Here is a 13,461-nt window from a genome sequence, read left to right on the forward strand (position 1 = left end):
AATTAAAAGATATTCCTATTAATATTTATATTTGAACTCATTTCTCTAATGATTGTTTTAATATCAATATGTTACCTGCCTGCTCAATCAAATTCATATATGCATTTCTAAGTTAAGCCAGGGTTTAATCATAATCCAAATTTCGTGTGCTTAAAGAGAAAATACTAACATGTCTGAAAACACAAAGCAGTAAGTGGGAGACTAATACAAAATTTCCGAGACAGGAAAAGCCACAGGAGCTATAATGACTAATGAAGCCGCACAGGGGACTTGAGTTAGATGTGAGAGCCCAAAAGCATATAAATAAAGAGAAGGAAGTGAGTGTTCAGGCCATGGTAGCAATTCGATGAAGAATACAGAAAAGGAACAATCAAGATAGAGTTGGAAAACGATGAGTAAACATCAATCCAGCTAAAGCAGAGAAATCAGAAAATTTAAGATAAAGGAAACACTGAAGACTAGATTATGTAGGCCCATGTTATAAAGGAATTTATAAGTATCAATATTGACATATTTGCTAGTTGCCTGAGCACAAAGAATTCTAGGACTGGCCAGTTAGTGGGAGTAGCAGGAAGGGGAAGCAGAGTGGACATGTCTAGTGTCCATGCTCAAAGTATGCTCAAGGCAAAGGATTTAGGAATTGACATCTGGAGGGTGCTGCAGGCTCAGGAGGAAGGGAAGTTGCAAATGAATGCTCTGGTCCTATTATCTTCAGCTCTGGAGCACAAGTAGGTCTGGTTCTACCTGTTCTGCCTGTGGTGTCTCTTAAAGTTGAAACTGTAGGGAGCCAGGAGGAGACAAAGGCAGGCCATGACTGACGTGTATTCTGAATTAATGTCAAAGTGACGTAGAAAACAGATAAATGAAGAAAGATGAATTAAAGGACACAAAGAGATGTATATATGCCTACAATGCAGATGCTCCCTGTGTGAATAGCATTAGTAATGGCAGCTAAAATTCACTGGGGTTTTATTTATACCAGGCACTGAGCTAAGTACACTTTCCCCCTCATCTTTATTTATTTTTCCCATTTATCTATTTTGGTTTTTAGTTACAGTTTACATTTATTATTCTGTATTAATTTCAGTTGTGTAGCATAGTGGTTAGAAAATCATGTACTTTACAGGATTCCCCCCCCCCCCCCCCCGCCACTGCCCTATGTTTCAAATACCTACCTGGCCCCATACATAGGTATCATATTATTGACTATATTCCCTATGCTGTAATCCATATTTCTGTGACTATTCTGTAACTACCAATTTGTACTGCTTAATCCCTTCACCTTTTTCATCCAGCCTCTCAACCTTCCTCCCCTCTGACAACAGTCTGATCTCAGTATCTGAGTCTATTTCTATTTTTCTTTTATTTGTTCTTTAGATTCCATGTATAAATGAAATCATATGTATTTGTCTTTCTCTGACATATTTCACTTAGTAAAAAGAGAACACTGGCTCTATTAATGTGTAACTACTTAGAAGATACTCCCTAGATCCATCCATGCTGTTGCCAAATGTAAGATTTCATAATTAATTATCATAGAAAATTCCTTTTATCAGCATGGTTACTAAGACTCAAAGATGTCACCAAAGGCCACAGAGCTACCAAAGATAGAGCTAGAGGAAGCTATGTTGTATCTAACCCCCAATCCCTTCTCTTAAACAGGATACTACATTGCCTCCCAGTTTTGAGTCTATGAGGTTCAGAGTATTAAGATACCAACAATGCGAGGCTGATGTTGCTCAGTTGTTGAGCGTTGACCTATGAACCAGGAAGTTATGGGTCAATTCCTGGTCAGGGACATGCCCGGGTGTGGGCTCGATCCCCAGTGTGGGGTGTGCAGGAGGCAGCCGATCAATAATTCCCTCTCATCACTGATGTTTCTATCTATCTATATCTATCTATCTATCTATCTATCTATCTATCTATCTATCTATCTATCATCTATCTATCTATCTATCTATCTATCTCCAATAAAATAATACAGAGTGTGGGGAAATAGGATGAATTTCAAATTACTCAGGTAGATATTTAGTGATAAAAGTATAGGCTGGGAGAGACAGAGGTCATAGTTGCATGTGGGTGGTGGGTATTTGGAAATCTTACAAATGAGAGATTTTCATTGAAGCCATAACAGTGATTCAAATCTCTAATGGAAAGAGCATACAGAGAAAGGACAGAGGGTCAAGAGATGAAGTGGAAACTATGGCAGCATAAGGAAGCACAGAGAAGGCAAAAGACAGGCAGGGATATAGACCAGTCATTGAAAAATCAAGGGAAATGTCAACTGTGGAAGGTATACTTATTCTACTGATTAACTGTATCCATTGACATAAAAAGAGAACACTGGCTCTATTGATATATAACTACTTAGAAAATACATTGAGAAATCATAAAATATATCAACTATCTTTAAACACACAGCAAACATTTGTGTCCTAAGAAGAATAAAGAAGATTCTGTGTAGTTACAGAGTGAGCTAATGATATATACATTGAAACATATTTCATAATGAATATCCTGGCAAAAGGATTGCATAACATATTGAATGACTCTTTCATTAGGGCCTGGCTTTTATGGTTTGGAAGTTTTCTTGCAAAATGAATGAGAAATTTGAGCAATACATTTTATTTTGGTCTTAAATGTCTGTCCTCTGAACTCTCCTTGGAAGAAAGCCTTTCTTCCCCATTATAGGGTGGGGGTGGAGGTCACAACTAATATTTATTAAACATATACAATTTGACAGAGTTCTAAATCTTTTTAAAGTAATGTTCATTATGATAATAAGATATATATATTTTGGTGTTCATCCCAGCTCCTGGCCAGAGCTCCTAAAACACTTGTAATTTCCTAAGTGATAAAAGCTAAAGAACTGTGTTTTGTGATAATATTTGGTTTCTGTCCCAGACTCCTAAAACAGCTCCAGAGAGATAAGGGTGAAAGATACACCCCAGTTTATGTTAAATTGGGTAACTTAGAAAGCCCCTATGGATGGAGTGGGGGAAGAGGGGAAGTGGCTGGTTGCCAGGGGAACCAACCACATGATTAGAGAGTTAGAACTTTCAGTCCAATCTCTTGCCATCCAGAAAGGGGCTGGAGATGAATAGTCCATCATACCTACCTGATGAAGCCTTCTTACAAAACCCTAACTGAAAGGGGTTCAGGAAGCATCCAGGCTGAGAAACACATGTAGGAGCTAAGAGGATGTTGCCCCGTGGAGAGGGCATAGAAGCTCCATGTTCCTTCCCCAGGCCTTGCTCTGCATTCCTTTCATTTGGCTGTTCCTGAGATACATATATATTTTGTAATTAACCAGTAATCTAGTAAATCAATTGGTAGGTCCTGAAATCTGTGAGCCATTCTAGCAAATTATTGAACCCTAAGGAGACAGGGTAGGGGTCTGTGGTCTCAAAGGGGAGGAAGACATTTCACAGGATGCTGAGAAGAGCAGGTGTTTGGAAAACAAATATTTGCCATGCCATGCAGATAAGTTTTTTGCTTACAAAAATGTTATTTTGGTCATAGCTCCCATCCTGTATAGGCCCCCTAGCTAAACTCTTTCAGGCAGGTAGGAAGCTCTTTCTGTCTGCTGGGCCCTGATGGTCTTCAACTCAAAGCCATCCACACGCCATGCCAAAGTGACCCTTTCTGGGGTGGCATATTCAGCTCCCCCTCAGAAACTAATCACACTGCAAAAAAAAAATCATATGCATGAAAACCTGTGGAAGCAGAAGCCACAAATCCTAAGCAGGAACACAGAATGGAGACCAAGTATTAGCAACCCAGGATGGGATCTTACAGAAAATATCCTCCTCCACCTTCCCCATCAATTTCTCCCGCGTTGGTTTTCCCTCATCCAGTCTGGCCTGCTCCACCTGTTCACCCTCTTTGTCCCAAAGATGACTCTTCTCACACAAATTGAATGATATGCCTCCCTTTAAAGACGTCCCCTCCATGATGCTTTACAATAGCTCCAACACGACAAATACAATTTCAGAAACTGTCCCCAGGTCTTCCTTCCCCCTCCCCTTTCATTTTCCACCTACATGGAGAGTACCCCAACGTTGCTATTACATGAACACAACTAGCACTTCCAACTCCTCCTGCCTTAAAATTCTATTTCTATATCTGACATGTCTTTATTCCTCTTTGCCTCTCCAATCCTACTTACTTTTGAGGACATGACACAAATTGATTGCAAATCTTATCCAATGGTACTGTCCTTTTCTAGTTAGTCTCTTACGCTCTTAAAGCACAGTGTACCCTGTTTCCTCATGAAAGGCCTCTGACTGTATTACACACACATCTCCCCACTAATTTGTGAGCTCCTCAAAGGAATAAACTTTTTTAAGCATAACCAATGAATGCAAGACACTGGGGGGTGAGGGAGGGTGAAGGGGAGGCCAAGGGAAGGTCATTGGGGATAAAAATGAGACATATGTACTACTATTTATAATACTTTAAACAATAAAATAAAATTTAAAAAGATAAATAAGATAAAAAAAAACTTTTTAAAATGCTTCTTTGGATGCCAAGGCGAGTATATAACAAAGTAGGTTTTCAATAAATGAATGAATGTTTACTTATTTGAATCAATGAGCTTCCACAAAAAAGAAGAGATTCCAGTTCTCCACATTACCCTCAATTGTACAGTTAAGCTTTTTAAGCATTAATTATATATCATGTGAAGAGCTCTTGATTAGGAGAGAGGGATGACTGTATTGAACTTCTAGCTGTGTGACCTGTGTTAACTTAACCAAATGAACTTGGCCATTGATTTATTTTTTTAGAGACTCAGTTTCTAATCTGTGAAATACAGACAACAGTTCTTGTGTTTTTAACTCATACAACCACCATAAGATGAAATAGAATGATACACTTGAAAGCACTTAAAAAGTCCTAAAGTACCACCTTCATGTAAGCAAAAGAGGATAATTTTGAATATCTAGCCAGTGTCAGCCCTCAGAGGAATAATTTGAAAGAGTGGCATTTGGGAGGGGGGCGTGAAATCAGGGAGAGAACTGGGGCAGAGTCCAGCCAGAAGGATGTGCAGAAGCACTGAGCTCTTGGGAGCTAGGGCCAGGAGTGGGCCATACAGTGGGAGAGAAAAGAGACAAACATCACCTTAAAAAATAATTGTGCCGTAGGTTCAACTATAATGTGTGTCCTCATTCAAGGTGAATTTATTTTATGTTACATTTTGGAAGATAAATAATACTCTTTTTAAGAATTTAGGGGAAATGGTGTTCTAATAAGAATTTGGGGTTCTTGATTCAGTGGTGGAAAATCAACTCACTTTATTTCCACATTAGACTGTTTTTAGATTCACTTGGTGTATATTTTCAATGTTCTCTAACAATATCAATTGTTAAACTAATGTGTAGAGAAAATGATTTTGAAAAGCTCAATTGTTAAAAAGCCCCCTTTAGACAGAATATTATAGTATCTGCAGTTGCATAGCAGACATAGTGAGTGATAGGTAGAGATCTGACATACACTTGCTTCCCAAAGAAGAAGTTCTTGTTTTGGAAAAACATATATGTCTTAAACATGGCTTAACTAATTTCATTAAAGACAATAAATGGGCTATGGCAAATGGCCTTTTATGGATTCCCCTCATAATATTTTGTTAGTGTTGCCAGGGTTTATTTAATTAAATTTGGGAAGGATATTGAGACCTTTGGCCTGCAATGGTAATGAAACTGCAGAGTATATTAACATTGTGATTTATAAAAGAGCTTTGATCTGACTCTAGGGGCAAAGTGGTATGTGAAGTGTTGCCATCTTGAAGGTAATAAGACTTGCTCACAGTCACTTCTATATTTGAGTTCATTGTAATTGTCAGTGTTACTGCATTTTTGTACTCGTGTGATTCTCCCTTATAATATCAAGTGCAGTTCTGCCCCAGACTTGTTAGGTCCTATTTGTTCTTTGATTTTACAGAGGAGAATTCTTTATAAAAGAATCTTCTGGAACCTGAACATAAGGAATTACAATTCTGGTCAGATTTATAACTTACTGGAAGTCACTCAGGGATAAGAGAGCTGGAAATGACAAATGCAGTTTCATAAGCCTATCTGGGCTTCGGCAAACTGACAAGAGAGAGCGAGAGGATTGGTTCTTCTGAATATGGGGATGCCATATATATGCTAATTTTGCTTAGTGTTAAAAATAAAATTATTTGGTATGTTTACTTTATTTGCCTCTCATCCCCTCAACCATCTAGTGTCAGACATTTTATAAAATTCTTTATATTGATCATACTTTTTACAAATCATGTGACGCTCTTATTTTATCCATAGAGGCCTAAAAATTATTGATATGTTACTTTAAAAAAAGAACAAGAGAAAGAGACACATTATTGTGACAACTGCACATTTGACATAATCTTTAAGATTTTATACTCCCTCCATAATTTATTAAAGTGGCTTTCTACTTCCCTGAGCACAATTTTAATCATCTTATATAAGCTTATTAGTAAAACTATCAGCAGTGGATAATAATCATTTTTGAAGTGCTTGAAAATATCTGTATCTTATTTGAATCCCCTTTTAATACTCACTTCTCGACTCCATGTAGTACTTTTAATCATTAATACTGTGCCTCTTCCCTTAATCAATAAAAAATCCATTAAGCATTCAATATTTAATTATCTTTATTTTAGATTTGTATCATTATCAATTCCTATTTTAATTCTCTATCAAAACCCTAAATTAATTACACTGTTTTCCTGTACTTTTTTCTTCTCTGTTCTACAAACATTTAAAAAAAATATTAGAATTTCCAGGAGTTTCTATTTTATGTATTCTTTCCAGTAAAACCATCTCTGCAATTAAATAATGTAGTGTGATTTATGTATACCACCTGGTAAGATCTTTATGTGTTTGTCAGACTGTGTGTCATAATTTTAGATTCAGAAAATAATGCTTATACTTACACCAGATTACTCTATTTCCCTATACATACTGAGTCCTTTTCTGTAGGACACTCTTGATTAGAATAGTAGCTATTGAAAATCTGTAATCAACTATTTCTTCTTAAGAAGAAACCTTTTCTAGTAGGAAAGTTGTGGATTTTTTAAAGGAGATTTCTAAGAAGCAGAAGACTTATTAGAAAGTAGAGGCCCGGTGCACGAAATGCGTGGACGGGGGTGGGGGTGGAAGGTCCCTCAGCCCAGCCTATACCCTCTCACAATCTGGAACCACTGGCTCCTAACCGCTCGCCTGCCTGCCTCGTCGCCCCTAACCACCTCTGCCTGCCTGATCACCTCTAACTGCCTCTTCCTGGCCCCCACTGCTGTGGCTTCATCCAGAAGGACATCCAGAATGACGTCCGGAAGGTTGTTCAGCTGTCCAGTCTTATACATAGTTATGAGAATTAGCTATTCCTGTAGTATTCAGACTGTTAAATAAACTAGTCTTTCAATAGACTAGCTACAAAATGACTATGGGTGAAATATATAAGACCCACAAAAGAAAGAAGGTGAATGACAGTTTGGATAAGACATAAAACTCATTTGGGTATGTGCTAGCAAAAGTAATTTTTATATTATTGGAATAATAGATTTAAAACCTGATGACACTCTGCTCAGCTCTAGTACATACTAGAAACAATCTGATCCTAATCCTTAGAGCTCAGAATCGGACATCTAATATCTTTCTCCCTGAGAAGAAATCTATTTCTTAGTGAATGGCTGGTTACATATCCTGGTTCTTGGAAAAACTAAGCAGATCAGTAAAACCCCTTGTTGTTGTCAGATGATAAGATTACTTGAAAGAAACGTTCGATGGTATTGCTCAAAGAAGTACAAAGGACCAAACTTAAATGGGCTTCCATTGACCAAACTACCAATTTGAGTATCCAAAAGTGAATCATAATTATAGTTATTTCAAAATAAATCTTGAAAACCCACAGGTCAAATAATGAATAGAAAAAAAAATACTTTCAAGTGTTTCAGAAAAGTAGTTGTAATATAAAAGATAAGCAAATAAAATAGAAAACATTTTACAACAGTTTTAAAATATATAGGAAGTATTTATAATTATAGAAGTTTTGTATTATTTCTTCTCTTAATTATGTTTTTAAATAACTTAGATGTGTAGCTATAAAGGTTATTAACAGCAGACACTCTAACAATTCCCATATCTCAATGGCTTGACAAAATAAAAGCTTATATTTCACTCAGGCAGAGTCTAATGTGGGTTGGGCAGTTCTTCATGTAATAACATAATTTCTGGGTGCCTCTGTCCTATCTCTTTGCCTTATATCACATAACTACATGTCACTCTCACTCACATCCTATGCATGGAACTGATCATATGGCCTACCGAACTCCAAGGGGAGATGAACAATGCAGAAAAGGATGTGGATATTGGTGAACCCTCTTAGTCTCCGCCACAATAGACATGCATTTTTCTCAACCTACATAACTAAGGAATGGTGGGCACAAGGCACTGTGAGAAAAAAAACCACACAAAACACCAAGAAGTAGTTGCAGAAGTAGTAGCAGCTCTACCAAGGAAAGGGATGATTTCACCAGATAGAAAGAAGGTCCAATAATATATGTTCAGTTGATGAATTAAGAAAACACCCTGAGAAAAAATGCTGACTCTATGGACTTATTCAGTCTGAGGGAAACATTCTGGACAGCATTATTATGGATGAGAGGTGGCGAATGAGGCATAACAAAGTCAATGTAACCAAGACTGCATGGACAGAGGTGAACAGAGAGAGGCACAGGTTCTAAAAGCAGGAATAGCCTGAGTAATCCATTTGTGGTGATAAGAGAACATCACTATAAAAAAAAGTGTTCTGGTCCAGCCAATACCTATCAGGGTCCAATCACTGGAAAACAGCCAGGAATTTTTCATACCAAGAATAAGAAAGAACTTGGAAACTTGGATGGGCTATACATTTTATATCTAGAAAATTGCTATAAACATAAGAAGGAATAATATTTTCTTATTTAACATCGAAAAGGTGTAAAATATACAAGGAGGAGGAGGAAGGAGGTAAACAGAAAACTGAGGAGGGGCAGGAGGAAAAAGAGAAAGAGGAAGACACTATTTGATCCAGAGAACTGATAGATATAGTAAAGTTGAAGGTTTTTGTAATAATATAAAACTATATATAGTATATAAAACCATATTTTATAGATTTGTACAATTTTTAATGACTTTATTAGTTGATAGTTCCACAATATTAATCTATAATTTTTTAGAGGGAGAGGGACAGAGAAATATCAATTAGAGAGAAACATCAATTGGCTGCCCCCTACACTCCCCCTACTGGGGATTGAGCCTACAACGCGGGCATGTGCCTGACCAGGAATTGAACTATGACCTTCTGGTTCATAGAGCAATGCTCAACCATTGAGCCACACAGGCCAGGCAATTAATTTATGTTTAAAAGTGAACCATTCCTGCAGTGTATGTGTATCTTAGAGTGCCTGTGATTTCAAAGTAATAAAAGAAAAAAGAGAACTGAGTAGAGAATAGGATAAAATGCTTAAGAATTGAGAAACTAAGCATTAAAAAAGAAGAGAGAGAAGAGTGGAGATGAAAGGTAAAATAAGATGCTATTCATTGAAGCTCTGCTATAGATTATTTCAGGCACTGTGCTAGGTACAATGTGCTCATCATTCACACAAAATAAATAATTGGACATGGTGAAAATTGAGGGACAGTCCAATTAAAGTACATAGAACAAAACTAATAATGTGACTAAAACCATTGAATGAAATGGTTAGGCTAACAACAGTTCAACTGATAGAAAAATAGCTAAACACCTATTTTGTTTTGTTTATTAGGGAATAACAAGACTGTGTGTATGTGTGTTTGAGAGAGGAAATAGAGAGGACAAAGGTGTAAGGAGCATTGTTGGGAGTTATTAGAAGTAAAATGATACAGCATTAAAGACTGCTGAGTAGAAAGAGGGCATGAAAATTTACCTAAATTTGAAACTGCACGATGTTAAGTGTGCAGTTTGTGAATAACTAGTCTATTTTTAACCTACCTCGACATTTATCAATTTGTATGAGAGTCAATCTCATAAGACTAAAAATATTGGTGAATTGGAAAAGAGTCCAAGTGCACTATGCTACAGGAGATATAATACCTTGTGAGAGGAACTCCATGGAAGAAGAAAAAGATGAGAATATTATAAACCAATGCGTGGAAATAGCCAACCAAAATTAAAGACTTATTTTACACAAAAAGCAGTGCTGGGAATTGACTTTTCAGGCTAAGGGCTCCTTATCCTCTTGGCCACTTTACATGTAGAGAGGCAACAAAAGTTTACTCAAGTCCAGGTAGAAACCCCCAGAAGTCTATTACTTCAAGTTTCTCTGAGATTGTCTGTTTTGTCCCATGGTAATTCCATGTGCCTGTGTGTTTACTGTATTAATGAAACAATTTCCAGATCTCAGCTATTCTCACTCAGCTATGAGTTTATGAATTTTTGAAGCATCAACTACTTTAACATTTGAAAAAGAGTGATATGTTAGTGCCATAATTGACTTAACCATTCTGCTGCTTTTCATGTTTTACCAAATCTAAGCACATTCATGAAGGACAGGAGATAGACTCCCTGACATATTAAGATATAAATTTCAACATATTTATAAGAATTGAGGAACAGATCATTACAGAATGTATCAGATTAGCTTCTATGTTCTTATTTCCTACCTACTGGAACAAAAGAAGATCCATTTAGGGGAGAAACAAACAGACTAAATATAGGAAAAATAAAGCCAGAAATATATTTTGAAAGTAATAGAGGTGATTAACAAATCAGACCTTGAACCAATCAGAGATGGTCCAAATGGTCCAAATGTTTACTTTGATAAGCAAATAAACTTTCAAACAAATTCATCTGTGACACTTATATGGTTGACACACACATAAATTTCTTTCAGCATTCTGGCCACTATCTGTAGTATTTCTTATTGTAGGAAGGAATACAGGAAGGGCAATGGGATCAGTCTCTTTCTGTCATCATTTAGTAGAAAATTCTATAAATGGAACTCACTAGCACTCTAGAAAATCCTGATGATGTGAAGATAAGAGACAGTTTTCCCTGTCACCTACTCTTTATAAGCTAAAGGTCCTTATGAATCTGAAAACTTTCCTACTGTGACTTCAAAGGCAAGATATGAAAGGAAAATAAAAATATTACATTGGGACTCTTCTTATTGTCTAGTCCAGGGGTGGGCAAACTTTTTGACTCGAGGGCCACAATGGGTTCTTAAACTGGACCGGAGGGCCGGAACAAAAGCATGGATGGAGTGTTTGTGTGAACTAATATAAATTCAAAGTAAACATCATTACATAAAAGGGTACGGTCTTTTTTTTTTTTAGTTTTATTCATTTCAAACGGGCCGGATCCGGCCTGCAGGCTGTAGTTTGCCCACGGCTGGTCTAGTCCCACCACAATTGGACCCCAGTAGTAAATACAGAATTGGCTATACACACACACACACACACACCCATGTGCTATCATACACAGTGCTTAAATGTACTAACCTTGAAACATAGCAGAATTATAAATCTCTAAGAAATTTTAAAGAAACATCCTCCTCTAAAACACAACAGCTAGTCTGAGATACCACTCCTGCTCCTGTGTACTTGCTAACAAATTAATAGAGGCCTATGTTAGGGACATTGAAGAAATGAGTGATAGTTTCTCAATTAGCACTACCAGGGTCTTAATTAAGCTTATTATAAGGTTTAATAAGGAAAAATACAAAGCATGAATTATTTATATCCCTCCATAGTTGTATAAAACTGGAAATTACATTTCAGAATCACCATTAGAGTTCCTAATGTTTTAGCAACTGATGTTTATGGACAATCGTTTTTCACCCAGAAGAGAAAAAAAAAAGAATAAACTCAAGCCCTGGCCTGTGTGACTCAGTTGGTTGGAATGTCATCTTGTACACCAAAAGGTTGTCTGTTCAATTCCCAGTCAGGGCACAAGCCCAGGTTTCAGGTTCAGTCCCCACTAGGCACTCAGTTGATGTTCCTCTCTCTAAAAAATTCAATAAAAACATTTTTTAAAGAATAAATTCAAGAGACTCTTATCTGAATAATAGAGCTAGAGAAAGGACTACTACAATAACTTACATTCTGTTGCCTTAAACCCTGCTTAGTGAAAAAATAAATCCAAAAATGAATCTCTCTTTTGACTGTAGACTCAGATTGCTTTAAACCAATTTTAAATAGCTCCTGAGATTCACTTGTTTGACTGAGAATTGCTTCCATTTGTTATCTAAAGGTCATCTTAAAATATAAGGCCATCCTATCTAATAAAGAAGTAATATGAAAATTGACCATCACACCCTCGCACAAGATGGCCAGCAGGGGAGGGCAGTTGGGGGTGACCGGGCCTGCAGGGGAGGGCACTCAGGGGCAATTGGGCTGACTGGCAGAAGCGGTTAGGGGCAATCAGGCAGGCAGGAAGGCGAGCAGTTAGGAGCCAGCAGTCCTGGATTGTGAGAGGGATGTTCCAGATTGTAGAGGGTGCAGGCTGGGCTGAGGGACACCCCCCTCCAGTGCATGAATTTCGTGCACCATGCCAATCTACACTAATAAAAGAGAAACATGGTAATTAGCGTATGACCGCTACCCTTTTCATTGGCTAATCAGTGAGTATATGCAAATTAACTGTCAGCCAAGATGGCGGCCGGCAGCCAGGCAGCTGGAAGCGAACATGAGGCTTGCTTGCTGGAGTGAAGGAGGACTCCAACGTTCCCCGCCTGCGCTGCCGGCCTCTGAGCTGGCAGTTTGAAACTTTGTAACAAATATAGAAGATAAACAAAACCCTGGGATCTCAGAGCTGGAGTTATACATTGTTTCGATTATAGAATGCAAACAAACCAGCTGAAGCCTCAGAGCTAAAGCTGGCCCAGAATAAAATTTAAAAAAGAGAAAAAAAAGGAGCGGTTGGGAGCTTCAGTCAACAACTGCCAGCCTGAAAGCAGCCCTCAGCCCCTCACCCAGACTGGCCAGGCACCCCAGTGGGGACCCCCACCCTGAAGGGTGTGTGACCAGCTGCAAACATCCATCATCCCCTCACCCAGGCTGGCCAGGCACCCCAGTGGGGACACCCACCCTGATCCAGGACACCCTTCAGGGCAAACCAGCCAGCCCCCAGGCCTCTATCCTATATAGTAAAAGGGTAATATGCTTCCCAGCACCGGGATCAGCGGAGCCGGCGAGCCCTCTTGCACCGGATCAGCATGACAGGGGGCAGCGCCCAAACCCCCTGATTGCCCTGCACTCTGTGTGTGATAGGGTGCGGCGCCCCAACCACCTGATAGGCCCTGCTCTGTGACAGGGTTGCGGCGCTCCAACACTCTCCCCCCCCTAATCTCAAGAGGACTTGTTGTGTGAGTCATGCGCTAGAGCCATAAACTCCCCATTCGTCCATTCTCGAGCGTGTCAGTGGCGCACCCCCATCCCCCTG

This window comes from Myotis lucifugus, unplaced genomic scaffold (genome assembly GCF_000147115.1).
Source record: "Myotis lucifugus unplaced genomic scaffold, Myoluc2.0 scaffold_111, whole genome shotgun sequence".
In the NCBI taxonomy this organism is placed as follows: Eukaryota; Metazoa; Chordata; class Mammalia; order Chiroptera; family Vespertilionidae; genus Myotis; species Myotis lucifugus.